A 14,547-nucleotide genomic window follows, 5' to 3' on the forward strand; every position below is an offset into this window, starting at 1 on the left:
TATGTACAAAACATTGGACTTGTTTTTAGCTTATGTTCTTGCCTCATCCTTACCTGCTAGTATTGTCTACCCATGTCTCACATTACTCAGCCTGTCATTGGACCTCGCTTTGCCTAATTCATGTCTGCTAATCCTTGCTAGCCGTGTACCAATTCTGTACTGTTGGACTACGAATCATTTATGGCCTGATACTTTAAGATAGTTAGGCAATACTCAACTTTAAGATACCTGTATCAGTGTTGCTGCTCACTATATATTGTGGGAGCAACTATGACCGACTTGCATTCAATTCTGCATCAACGCGAATGTGTGCAAAATGCTTGGTGCAAAATAACTTTTAATATTAATGTGTCTCCAGGAACTACTTAAATGGTCATAGTGATGCGGCCATGAGGTCCATTATAAATGACGATACCTCTACTGTATGGTGCAAAAGTTCTACCCAGTGCACTAGGCAGGATGCTTCAAAAACTAGGAGTGTGCCTTCATTTGCAGAGAGGCAGGAACATATTTTCAGTTATTCTCTTAAAATACTGCTCAATTTAGCTTTCTTTGTAGCTTAAAGAAATTATGAGAGTGATGGGATATTGAGACTGTTTTTATTACATGTGTCACTATTGTGTGTGTGAAACTTTTCATTACAATGCTTGGAGTGTGCCTAGTAGAAATATACTCCTCCAAAGACCTAGATTTTTAATGAGATCCATTTGTCAGAGAAGAGCCTCGGCACTCACACCTATAATAATAGTTGCCACATACAGTGCACTACTAAAAGTAATAAAAGTGACAATGCCGAAAAAACAGCCAAATAAGAGCAAAGCTGGTGCCTCTATAGAGGTAAGTTTGGGAACCATGCAGTGGCAAAGAGCCCTGCCCATTATGTCAGAAGAGTTTTATATATAAAATAAACATACCCATAAACAAATATCTAACAAAGTTTCCTTAATTGAATAAATCTCCTAAACCCTTGTTCATTTTGCATAGGTCTTTCATGTGTATGTACAGTAGGTCATTTTTTTTACTGAATTATTTTTGTGTTTTACTAAATACAAAATTAATCTTATTTATTCTGATCCTTGATTTATCTTGTCTTCATGGAAAACCTTTCTCCCCTCTTAATCCTCCATAGTAAAAAACTAAAAATCCAGATAAAAACTTACCTACATGCACATGAAAAACTATGAATAAAGCAGATCTTCTTGGCAGCCAATCACAAGTGCCCAACAAGAAAAAACACTTCTGATGCTGCTATTGAAGGGAATTGCATTTATATAGCTGATCCATTATTCGGATAATATCAGACTGGGTAACTGAACTCTTACTGTATGCATTTTCTCCATTTTGCTATATAAAACTTTACTAAGCATTGATGAGAATTAAGGCAACTGCAATTAATTCTGGAAATTGTGCACATCTACCAACATTGTGTTTCATTTAAAACTACATTGTACTATTCATGTTTCAATTACTTTCATATTAAATATCTGTGTTTGTTTAAAATAAGCCCTCCCTCTACCTACTTACCTACAAGCATTTTATTGTTTTTTATCATACTAAAGTATAGTCTTTTCACATACAGTAAAGCAAAATCTATATCTATTTTATCAGGGTTTTTTGTTTTATATTTAAATGGGTTGGCTGCTGTTTTTTTAGACCTGCAGCTTGTGCAAATACATACAGATATACTGATTTATTCCGCTAAGTGCAGGGAAGGGTGGTGTTCCTTTGTATTACTCCACTACTAGACTAATCCTTCAAATAGCCAAAACCACCAAAGAATAGGGCTGAAATTTATATAAATATGTATCACACCTATTCTATGGATGTGCAGGTGGTATGTGATGCAAACACAAAATAATGCATGCAGTAGCTGGCTATCCTGGCCAGGGCCGCCATCAGGGGGGGACTGCCGGGACTGGAGTCCCGGGCCCGGGCCCTGGCTGAACGGTGGGGGGCCCGGCCATTTCTACTGCCACTGCAGAGCCTGCAGCCCTAACTACCCCCTTGAAAAGAAGGGGGCCTGACCGCCGGCGCCGCTGCTATCGCCCGTTGACCCGGTCCGCCATGGATGGAGCTGGAGGACTCGGAGGAAGCAGCTCGGGCTGCTCCTCCATCAATTTACCTGACAGTCGGCGCGCGCGACGTCATGACGTCACGGCGCGCCGCTGGAGGGAGAGATCGTCAATGCCGCAGAACAAAGAGGAGCAGCATCTGCAGTGCTGGCGGAAGAAGCCTGATCCTTCCTTCCTCACGAAAATAAGGTAAATGGGGAAAAAAACGGAGGGGGTGGGAGTGAGCTGGTAAAAAAAAAGCCTGGGCAGAGACCGGACTTTATAAACGGGGGAAGAGGGCTGGCGGGAGTGAAGTGTTAAAAAAAAAAAAAAAAGCTGTCCAGTTAACCGGACCGAAGGGGGGGTGGGGGATGGTCAGTGAGGTGGTAAAAACAAAATAAGACTGGGCAGAGACTGGATTTAACAGGATGGGGGGGAGTGAGGTGTTAAAAAAAAAAAGCTGGGTGGAGACTGGATTTCCTAACCAACCTTGATGAGTGAGGTGGTAAAAAGAAAAAGGCTTGGCAGAGACTAAACTTAACAACTGGGTGGGGGTGGGGTTGGGGGTGAGAAGGTGAGTAAAAAAAAAAAGCTGGGCAGAGACTGGACTTAATAACCAGGGGGGGTCTGGTATGAATAAGGTAGCGGGGGGGGGATTGGAACACACCGCCTGTTTTGACAGTCCCGGGCCCCGCAACTTCTGATGGCAGCCCTGATCCTGGCTCATGCCATGACACCTTCATCCTCTGTCAATCACCTTTTCATGATAAATTTGAGGTGGGACAAATGCCAGAGGGATGGCTGCTCGGGGTGTATACATTTTTTAAGATAATTAGAAGGCCAAACAAATCAATGTGTGTTGTACCAAAATGTAACCCATGTGATTATTGTGTTTACAGGTCATTGAGGCTATGGGCAAAATGTATTAAGCAGCGGCTTCAAACCCCGGTGGTTTGGCAGCGGCTTTGCTATCCGCAGGTTTACTAAGGGAAAAATAGCTGCAAAACCGCCATCAAAACAAATTTATAATAGAATAGAACAGGTCTGTCATTTAGAAACCGTCACCAAACCTCCACCAAACCCTGGGGTTTAGAACCCGCCGTGAAACCACTACCAAACCGCCGGGGTTTAGAACCTGCCGCTTAGTAAATTTTCCCTATGTCTGTTGCTCCTGGCTCCTGACTCCATTGGCATTTCTGCAGTCTCCTGCTGAGCATTAGTATAATGAGGCACACAGATTACTAGATCATTGATAAAATGCACTTTTGGCCTATTGAAATGTAAGTTTAGGTTCCTTGACAAATCTACTGTTATATATCCCCAGTAACATGTCCAATATTAGGCTCTGCTGCTGTCTATTGCATGATCTGGCCTTAAATCAGCCTCCTCCCCCAGATTTTGCAAAAGACAGTGAGAAGGTAGAGGTCTTGTTACCTTGAGGTGACTCTCAGAACACGGAACGTCAGACAGTTACTCATCAACAACTTTTTCATCTGTAAGCATACGGTGCACCATCAAGGATGTTGAGGAAAAGCTTAGTTAGCTAAAGTTATTGTAAGTTAAAAGGACAAATATTTTTTCCTATGTATGTAAATAAATCTTAACATTAACTAAGGTGTCATATGTGAAGTTATATATACACCAAGGGCGGTACTCAATTGTTTTTGCGGTCTGGATTTCCCGCCTGAAGTGATGGGAGATTGCGGGGCGCTATTCAATTGTTACTGCTTTTGGAGCTGATCCCGCCCAAAGTGGTTGCGTTTAGCCACATAAATCAGCTTCCCCCGACCAAACTGCTGGGCGCGATCACGAAAAGTGCCGTTTGGGCGTCCAAACGGTCACTTTTCACCCATTTCAGCTTGCACCCCCTGGGGCTGCGAGCTAAAGTGGAGCGCTGGCAGCTGATTGCGCCCGACAGTAGCAACAAGTGAATAGCTCCGTCGGGCATGAAGGGTGCTGGAAACAATTGAATTCCGCCCCAATTGTCTAAAGTCATCATGCATATGGTCCAACTACTGTATATATGTTAACAAAAATACTGTACCACCCTTAATATGGAGGTGGTGTTTTTTAAATGCAACTGTGAATGGCCCATAATGAAGTGTTGCACTACTGTTATTTGGAAATAACCTCTCTTTTCACAGTTTGTTAAATAAGTGAATGTGAAAACATAAATCTTGAAATGTCACACATAGTTAAGCATTTATATATAGTATGTGTAAATAAGAAGCAGATGTTTGTTTAAAAATGTTTGAAATTCTCAAATAATCATCAGTGTACAAGGTACTTTCTGAAACATAGATGGTGCACCCATTCTACAACACAAATATGAAGGGCAACAATAACAATATGGTATGTAGCAAACTAACTATATATGTGGCAAAATAAAATGTCTAATGCATTTTTTACTTTCTCCTTTTAGGAGATGGACTTGGATGGATTCCTTCAGGGTTTCTCCGTGCATATCCACCTCTTGTGCAGAGTCCACACCTGGGTGGTGATGTTGGGGGTTAACTAGCCTGTGGAGTGCTGGTTGTTGAAGAACTAGCATGTGTCTCAGGTATGCGGGCAATCATTTGAGTACCTAAAGTACATTAGTGTTTACAGCTCTTGGGGCATTGTTTTGGGATTCTTGCATCCTAGAAAAGACTTCTTGCATCCCAATGTTTGAATCATGCATTCTGTTCAGAGACATACTATATTATCTACACTTGAACACATCCTATTCCGGCTAACATTAATGGCAGACAAAGTATGGGTTCTCCTCCTCATTTGCCTATAGATTTGGCCTAACTGCTGCATTTAAGTCCTCATCAGTTCTACCTGTTTGTCCTCAAATGAAGCAACAGGATGCAGAAATTGAGGCCAAGGATCGGTAGCAGGTATGGCCGTGGGTGCTTGGGGGTGAGGGGTTGGTGGTGTGCAGTTGGTGGTGAAATATCTAAAAAGTGACCAGGGCCTTCAGTAGGAGTTGGTGCTTTTGATGGTGTCACGGAAAGCACTGGATCTGTTTGGAAACAAGAGGAAAGTATGTGTTTGTTTACAATTTATTGTATCCAGTAGTGCATTTTAAACACATTTTAAGAATGCACAGGGAGTTTGTCATTTGTAGAGAAGGAGAGCAGAAATGAACTATTGTATACAGGACTCACTGTTAACATATAAAGCTAAACCGTAGCTTTAGTAATGATTTTGGACCTGATGCTGATGTGGACGGTGTTGCACAGCTGCAGGGAAGCGGCTGTGTAATATCATCCAACTAATATGTAAATGCAGCAGGAGGTGTCTGTAGAAAATATACACCTCCTGCATGTATCTGCGATCCGAGTGAAGTATCCCCATGCATTTTTTTATAGTAAATCTTTATTTATACAGTAACACACCAAAGTCTGCATAGATCATACAGCATTGAAGCCAGCTCTTTGGGTGCTGTTGATGCTCGATAACCCCAATATGTGTGCTGCCGCCAGTGGTGGATTTTACCTAGGGGCTGCAGTGCTGCAGCCCCCCAGTAAAATCTGCCACTCTCCTGTGATCCCCCAGTCACCCTTTATGTGACTTAGAAGCAGTGACTTCCCATTGAAAGTGTTTTCTGTTAATCACACGTCAGACAGGCAGTCCCAGAGGGAGGTGTTTTCTTCCCCTGATAACTCCAGTCCAGAATGTCATTAGAAGAAAGCACTACCAACAGGAAGCCATTTCTGATTTTTTTTTACGGCAGCCTTATTCAGCTTCCTGGGGCTGCAGATTTATTTTTCTGTTCCTTTTTATGTGCATTGAATAGGGACTGTGTGCCGCCCTCACATAGTAAAAAGGTAGGAGCCGCCATTGCTGCCCACAGATATTTCTGTGCATAACATGTTGGGGTTGTATGGTGGAATGTGATACAAGATCATTTTAAAAGCTTGGCTCCCATACAACCATACTGGGTTTCGTACAACCATATCTAATATCAAGCCAAATATGCACAGCTCTACTACTAGGGGGTGATATGTAAAGCTATACTAGGCAAAAGATATTTGTACTAAATGACCCTTGCTTCTCAGCCTTTTTTCCAGCCAAGTCCAGAATATTCTCGCTACCCATCCATTTTTATCTTGCAAGTCCTCCAACCTGATTAATAGGCTAATGTATGAAAAGAATTCTGCACAGAAACTAAATTCGTAAATGGGTTACAATAGTTAACAAACCAACATAATTTATTTCCCCTAAGGTACAGGTAATATTCCTGGTTGGTGGTGCTCTGCAGAGTCAAGGACAAATTAACCAAATAGTTACAAAAAAGATAGTAGACTCTGTTTGTTGGGGCACTTTTGTGTTAGTGTATTTGTGTAATTAAGATATAACTTTTATTAATTTTACTAATAAAATTTAAATCTTATTTATACAAATGCACTAACACAAGAGTGCCCCAACAAAGAGACTTTACTTTCTAAGTCCTTCAACCTGGTCTGGCAGCTGCTATCAACATACTTTTTAGTATCTTGTATTGAATTTCTACAGCAAATCACCATTCAGTGTACAGTATGGCAGAAACCCAACATCTACCAACCAATTATCACACAGGCTGCTATCGGTCTGGAATGTATGTGTTACAGATTACTAGGTTGTTCCATGTAAACCTGTAGAATCCAGGCTAGTGATGTCTTCCGCCACTAACAGCGACCCGCTGTTCCCTTAGAACTGGAAGATGTTCTCAGGTACTTAAGTGGCCACCTGGACTTGATACTCAAAGTAGTAGAGGTTTAAACTGGTTACCTTCAGAAACCAGAGAACAGCAGAATATACTGGAAACTGGGAGATAAGTTCGTAGTATGGCTAAGAAGCTGAAGGTGCAGCTAAAGCCAGTAGTACAGTTTGAAAGGTTGATGCAGTGGCTTGAAGACCAGTGATGTGGTTTTGGGAGCCGGTAGTGTGGCTGGAGAGCCAGTAGTGTTGCTGGAGAGCTGGTGGTGAGATGTGGCTTAGAGCTGGTAGTGCGGCTTGTGAACCGGTGGTGAGATGCAGCTTTGAGCCAGTACTGTGGCTGAAGAGCCAGTAGTGTGGCTGGAGAGCCAATGGTGAGATACAGCTTTGAGAGACAGTAGTGTGGCTGGAAAGCTGGTGGAGAGATGTGGCTTAGAGCTGGCAGTGTGGCTAGTGAGCCGGTGGTGAGATGTGGCTTTGAGAGTTGGTAGTGCGGCTTGTGAGCTGGTAGTGAGATATGGCTTTGAGAGCCAGTGGTGTGGCTTGTGATCCGGTGGTGAAATGCGGCTTTGAGAGCCAATAGTGTGGCTTGTGAGCTGGTGATGTGGCAAGAAAGCTGGTGGTAGCTTGGGAGCTGATGGTGTGGCTGGGAAGCCGATGGGGTGGTAACAAAGCCGGTAGCAGCTTAGGAGCTCATGGTGAGATGCGGCTTTGAGAGCCAGTGGTGTGGCTTGTGAGCCAGTGGTGAAATGCGGCTTTGAGAGCCAGTAGTGTGGCTTGTGAGCCGGTGATGCGGCAACAAAGCTGGTGGTAGCTTGGGAGCTGATGGTGCAGCTGGAAAGCTGATGGGGTGGCAACGAAGCCAGTAGCAGCTTGAGAGCTGATGGTGTGGCTGGGAAGCCGATGGAGCGGCAACAATGCCGGTAGCAGCTTTGGAGCTGATGGTGCTGCTGTGAAGCTGATGGAGCGGCCACGAAGACGGTAGCAGCTTGAGAGCTGAGGGTGTGGCTGGGAAGTCGATGTCGTTTGATATAATACCAAAGGAGAAAAGCTACAGGAATGCTGACCATGCAGTAGAGCTGAGAAATCCACAAGGAACACTATAGTCGGCGAGGAGGCAAAGGGTCAGCGTGCATAAATAGGGTAAGGAGCCAATCATGCTATGGTGTGGATAACACATGACATCCTGCAGTGTCCAGATCTCCTAGCAACTGACGGAACTAGAACAGCACCACCAGAAGGAGGTAAATTGCTGGAAGGAAACAAGTCATGACCGCGACTTGTAACAGGATGTTTGGCAGGTATGGCAATTACTGTATTTGCCTACTCTGCTCCCACCAAATCAAAATCCCTTAACAAGCAATAATATTTTAATATTTTATTACATAAATTGCCAATATAAAAGTTTGTATATCTTTAGTTATTTATTTAAATAATAGAAGCCTTTGAATATTTGCCTAGCCAAATAGTGGTTTTAATATCACTTATCTGGGTGGTGAGATGCGGCTTTGAGAGCCAGTCATGTGGCTTGTGAGCCGGTAGTGAGATGCGGCCTTGAGAGCTGGTTGTAGAGCTTATGAGCTGGTGGTGAGATACGGCTTTGAGAGTCAGTGGTGTGGCTTGTGAGCCGGTGGTGAATTGCGGCTTTGAGAGCCAGTAGTGTGGCTTGTGAGCCGGTGATGTGGCAATGAAGCTGGTGGTAGCTTGGGAGCTGATGGTGTGGCTGGGAAGCCGGTAGCAGCTGGAGAGCTGATGGTGCAGCTGGAAAGCCGGTGGAGCGGCAACAAAGCCGTTAGCAGCTTGAGAGCTGATGGTGTGGCTGGGAAGCCAATATCACTGGATACAATACCAAAGGAGAAAAGCTACAGGAATGCTGACCATGCAGCAGAGCTGAGTGATCCACAAGGAATGCTATAGTCAGCAAGGCGGCAAAGCGTCAGTGCGCATAAATAGGGGAAGGAACCAGTCATGCTGTGGTGTGGATAACACATGACATCCTGCGGTGTCCAGATCGCCTAGCAACCAACTTAACTAGAACAGCACCGCCAGAAGGAGGTAAATCACTGGAAGGAAACATGTCATGACCGCAACTTGTAATAGGATGTTTGGCAGGTATGGCAATTACCGTATTTGCCTACTCTGCTCCCACCAAATCAAAATCCCTTAACAGGCAATAATATTTTTAATTTTATTACATAAATTTCCAATATAAAAGTTTGTATGTCTTTATTTATTTATTTAAATAATAGAAGCCTTTGAATATTTGCCTAGCCAAATAGTGGTTTTAATATCACTTATCAGGGTAGGAGAACATATCTAGCTATACAGGTATAGTAGATGATGAATATCAATATTTTGTTTGTATCAACCATGATTATAAAAGAGGGACTTAAAATCTATATATCTATATGTAGAAAAAATAATTATTTCTATTCCCCTCGCTGTACTGTTAACTGTGTTGTTTTCCACCAAACTAATGACATTTGAGCCAAAAGTGGAACTTTGGAACTTCCCTTTTTTTGCCTTGTGCAAATACCCACTGGAGTATTTGGGGCACATTACACACACTTACCCCATGTTTGAGTGACTGACATGGTAGGAGACAGATGTCTGCCACTTAGCTCGATGTGAGAGACCCCAGTGTATACCTGCATAAAGCTGTTACAGCATCCCTGTACCTCACCGGCTGGTGAGCTGTGTACAACCCTGCTTCGCTCAAGTTTCACTTCATTTACCAGTGTGTATAACAGTGAGTACAGCTGTACCTACTTTATCTTTATTAAACCAACACCTCTGTTTTAGCAACTGGGCTGTTCATAGTATGAGTCATCTGCTGGTGTGTTCATATATAACACTCCAATTTATGAGCAACTGCCATGGGAGGGATGTGGTATATGGAGCAAGATAGATTGCACTCAAATGCTCAAATGCTCTTTATTTTTTGCATACATGTCTGTGAGTGGTCAAGATTTTTTAAATTGAATTTGTTCTAATGTCCTGATCATAACAGTCCCTTGTTTTGCCACTGGCAATCTTTAACTGAGAATGCTCATTTTCATAGAATTCTGCACTTATGAATGATTTGCTTTTTGGAATCTCTAATTAATGGTCGTTCTTTGTTGAATGTAACTGGTTTTGAGATATTTGTGGCTGTATTAAATGCAGACTGAGTATGTGCGCTACTAAACAAGTTAATTTATCCAGCAGTCTCTAATCATAAGACAAACCCTTTGCTAGCAGAGAGGTGTTACAGTGTATTGTGCATCTCTAGCTTGATAATAAGATGATGGACATATGAACTTGATCAGCTGTCTGTCTTCCTACTATCTGCGTCAGTCCTCTTTTCTGTCCTTCTTAAATTACCACACACTCGCCCCTGTTAATTATTTGATCATTGAAAAATGAAAGTAGTTATTATGAAAACAATATGACTTTGATTCATGCTACATGCCATACTATGCCCCAACAAAGACATTCAGCTTCAACAATTAGTTAGCAATCTTTATTCATTAGAGTATCCAATTTGCTTCAATTAATTTGTTTTGAAGGTCCTCAATTTGTATTGGTGCATATCCCTTAGAACCTGCAATGAATATTTAATAACCTGCATAAACATTTATGTTCTGATAAAGGTTGCTTAGGAAACAGAAACATTTCCGTATTCATTATTTGATATTTATGACTGTGTTGAAATCTACAGCGTTTCTTCAAATCAAGGCCTTGTAATAATTGAGATATGTGAAACAACTCAGCTTACATTGCCCTGCGCAGACATTACATTTACAAACTATTCCACTTGATGTTTATTTCAGATTTTTAAATGCTCAGACCTTCAAATATTTGGATGCTCAGTGAAATCATATGACTTTTTTTCCACCACATCTGAATTTATAAAATTGCAGGCATTTTAAATTTATTTCTAATACAATACACAAGATTAGCACATTACTGGCAATACAGTATACGCCTCATAAAAGAATTTTTAGGAAAGTTCCCTCCATTACCAAATATATATATTATTGCTATGATTCGAGGGTAGTGCACCAAGAGGTGGTTTCGTCGGAGCCTAAGGGTAACATTCCTTATTGCCGCTTATCAAAAAGGACTTTATAAATAGCACAATCACAACATTCCCATATGTTTTACGGAAATGGTGATGCGATACAATGCTGCCATTAATCCAGGATATATGGCAATTTCTACAAATTCAGGATTTCCATAATTGTCATTTCCCACAGCCTGCGACGGCCATCACCATATACCGCTGGTTGTGGCCATCACAAGGGCCTTCATGCAATACCAACCATCATGGCAGGCTCCAGGCACACTCTGAGCATGCGGCCGCACAAGGGCGCCGGGGTCCGGGTGTAAAAGATTCCCGCCCACCTCCCACCCGCTGCCGTAATTATTAATCTCAGTGGGAGGGCGCAGTGAAGGAAGGGGCGGAAGGAGAGCATAGGATGGCGCTGGGTGCCGAGACACCTAGCGCCGGCACTGCCAACCATATACTGTACTTAAAATTACAAATCTGGCTGTCCCCCATGTGCTAGCACCATATCAGGATAGTAATAGCAGATTCAGTACATAAGGAATTAAAATAAAGCATTTTTACCTATTAAAACTATATTTATTACAAATTTTTATTATTTTACATTTTTATTATTTATGCAGTCTGCACTTGGAAGCCCAACACTGTGCAGAGCGCATGTGAGACCCTCAGTGTTGGCTTGGGGCATGCAACAGTAGGGGCCAACTGAAGGGAGGTGGCGCAAAGCTGAAGAGGTATGGCCAGCCGATTGAGGGAGTATGGTATAAAGCATTGCAATTCCTACAATATTATACAGAGTGTTACAGTGACTGCCATATAATGCAGGAAGCGTCACAGTGACAGTTATGTAATTCAGGGAGTGTTGCAATGCCTGTAATATAATGCAGAGAGCATTGCAGTGACTGCCAAATATTACAGAGAGAATTACAGCATGGGCATCAGAACGGGGGAGGGGCAAGGGTACGGCTCGCCCCCCAAACATTTGAAAGGTGCGGTGGCTGTGGATGGTCAGGGGCTGTGCTTTATAGCAATAGGCTGCATGGCCCTGGCACCGCACAGAGAAAGAGGTGTAATGTGCGGTCTTTCAGTTAAAAGACCATACATTACATCTGCTCCTCTGTGCAGTGCAGAGGCTGTGCAGCCTATTGCTATAAAGCACATCCTCTTAACGTCCCGAGCCGCTGCTACAGTCCCTGTGTGTGCAGCCCCAGCAACAGGTAAGAGAGTGATAGGGAGCGGGGGCACATGGGCATTGGAACAATTTTATGTTGCCCCCAACATAAAATCTTTCCGATGCCACTGAATTACAGTGATCATCATATAGTACAAGGAGTATTGCAGTGACTGCCATATAATACAGGGAGCATTGCATTGGCCACCATATAATATAGAGAGCATTTCAGTGACCGCCATATAATACAGAGAATGTTGCAGTTACCGCCATATAATACAGAGATAATTACAGTGCCGGCCATTTAATACAGAGAATATAATACAGAGAACATCAGAGAACATCACAGTGATTGCCATATAACACAGAGAGCATCACAGTGACCACTGTATAATGCAGAGAGTGTTGCAGTGTCTACCATATAATAGAGAGCATTTCAGTGACCACCATATAATAAAGAGAGCATCGCAGTGATCGCCATATAATACACGTAGCATAACAGTGACAGCCATATAATATAGAGAGCATTGCAGTGACTGCCATATAATATAGAGGGCATTGCAGTGACCACCATATAATACAGAGAGCATTGAAGTTATCACCATATAATACAGGTAGCATTGCACTGTCCACCCTATATTACAGAGCACATTGCATTGATCACATATATATAGATAGCATCACAGTGACTGCCATATAATGCATAGCCCATAAGTGACCCACATATAGTATAACACAGGTAATATGAGTACCCCCCATACACACACACAAAACATTATTACACCACCCCCACCACAGACAGCTTTAAAACACATATTAATGTCCCCAGAAACAACAAATACACCCTTCCCCATTGTATAAATATACCACCCCCCTAGATAACATTAAAATATTTCTACACCTCCACTGGCACGCACTTACCGAACCTGTCCAGAGGGAAGATTTGTCTGAACCCTGTGTAGTTCCAGAATGTCCTGCATCTGCAATGCCCCTTTGTGACAAGAAAGGAATATACAAATACAGGCTACAGGAAAGGAAAGGGCGGAGACTCTGGTTGAGGAAGTGGAGTCTCTGGCAGGCATAGGGGGATTAGTAGAATAGACAGATAGGGTAGAGAAGAGGAGGGGGTGAGGACTCGGTGACAGGCAGGGAGGGTAGGGAGTACTTGGGCATCCACAGCTCAGGTGCTGGTTCTTCAGAGTAGGAACCAGCTGCCACTAAAGTTCACCAGTGGGCCCTTGGGTTCTGTCAAAGCCAGAACATGCTGGACAGTGTCCCACAAACCCCCCCGCCCCCCACCACCACATCATGGCCCGCTAAGCCCCGCTCCCTCACAGAAAGGGGTGGGACCTTGAATAGTGAGGCCCACTGAAAAATTACCCCTATCCCCCTGCTGGCCCAGTCTGAGCCTGGGGTCCCTCCAATGCTTGGTCATGCATACACAAAAGGGATCCTGATGTTGATATGGTGAGTCTATGCTTGCTGCTGCATGCCAGTATTGCCAAGGAGCTTAGTATCACTCAGTTACCCAGGATAGACCAAAAAAAGACTATTTAACACTGCACTGAGCAGGGATAGAAAATCTTTAATTTTGAGGTTATTTGATAAATAGGCCCCTTTAAATGACTAGAAACATCTGGTCATTTATATGCAAGCATATGCTGTTTGCGGAGGTTTTTTATATTCTCACTGTGTTTGTACTGGCTTCCTACAAATGCTCCAGTTTCCTGCTACACTCTAAAGACATCCTGGTAGGTTAATAAGCTTTTGATGAAAGTAACTTTAATGTGTGTGCATCTGTGTGGTAGCGGAAATAGATTGTAAGCTCTACTGGGGCAGGGGCTGATGTGAATAATTAAATATTCTCTGTAATGCATTTTGTAATATGGTTCTGTATAGGCTAAATAACTATTCATTACAGTAGAGTGTGCTTTGGGTGAGACCCAGGTGTTTATACAGTATTACTATATTCCTGCTGGACCAAAAGAAAAATCGGCAAACCGTGCACTGCAATCTATTAAACACGGGAATCCAGAAGAAAATGCAGGTGAAATCATGAATGTATAGATTCCCTGGCCTAGCCTGTGTAAGTCTTCAAATTCATAAATAACATGGATGGACTCTTACTGTATTGTTCTGGCACAATGTACATTCAAAGCTGTCCACCCCTGAAATGAGTAGGAAGCAGACTATTGTAATTCTTTATTTCTCCCAAAACATCTGCATACATAAGAGGAACCAAAAGACTTTCCATACAATTCAGGCTATACCTCCCATGTAGCCTATGGGAGGTATAATGTACATGGATTTACTTTAAAGGTGTTGCCAATGCCATGCACTTTGAGTGCCTGTGTGATATTACAATGACTTCTGTATGCAATCTGTGTCTAACACCCGCTCACCTGTATCTGGTATTAGTGATAGGGAACCTCTGTCAAGTGTCAGATCGGGAGACTCCTATCATCTACTACATAGACCCTAACCTGTAACTTCTCTTTGAAATACCAGGTAAATAAAGGGTACAAACAATTAAACCTTATTGGGTGGATTTAATTATGGATTAAAAAACAAAGTGAAGTGTACACCCTATA

At 42.7% G+C, this 14,547-nt stretch overlaps 1 long non-coding RNA gene across 1 annotated transcript in view; it reads left to right on the top strand.

Annotated features, from left to right (window-relative positions):
• The first annotated feature begins 2,179 nt into the window (after nt 1-2,179).
• The window catches only part of LOC148481878 (uncharacterized), a 111,263-nt gene continuing 98,895 nt past the window's right edge, over nt 2,180-14,547 (top strand). Inside the window, exons 1-2 of the long non-coding RNA XR_015871813.1 lie at nt 2,180-2,261; nt 4,474-4,611. This is a non-coding gene — a long non-coding RNA (uncharacterized LOC148481878). The remainder of the gene's footprint in view (nt 2,262-4,473; nt 4,612-14,547) is intronic.

This window comes from Taudactylus pleione, unplaced genomic scaffold (genome assembly GCF_031769625.1).
Source record: "Taudactylus pleione unplaced genomic scaffold, aTauple2 ptg000556l, whole genome shotgun sequence".
NCBI classification, from domain to species: Eukaryota; Metazoa; Chordata; class Amphibia; order Anura; family Myobatrachidae; genus Taudactylus; species Taudactylus pleione.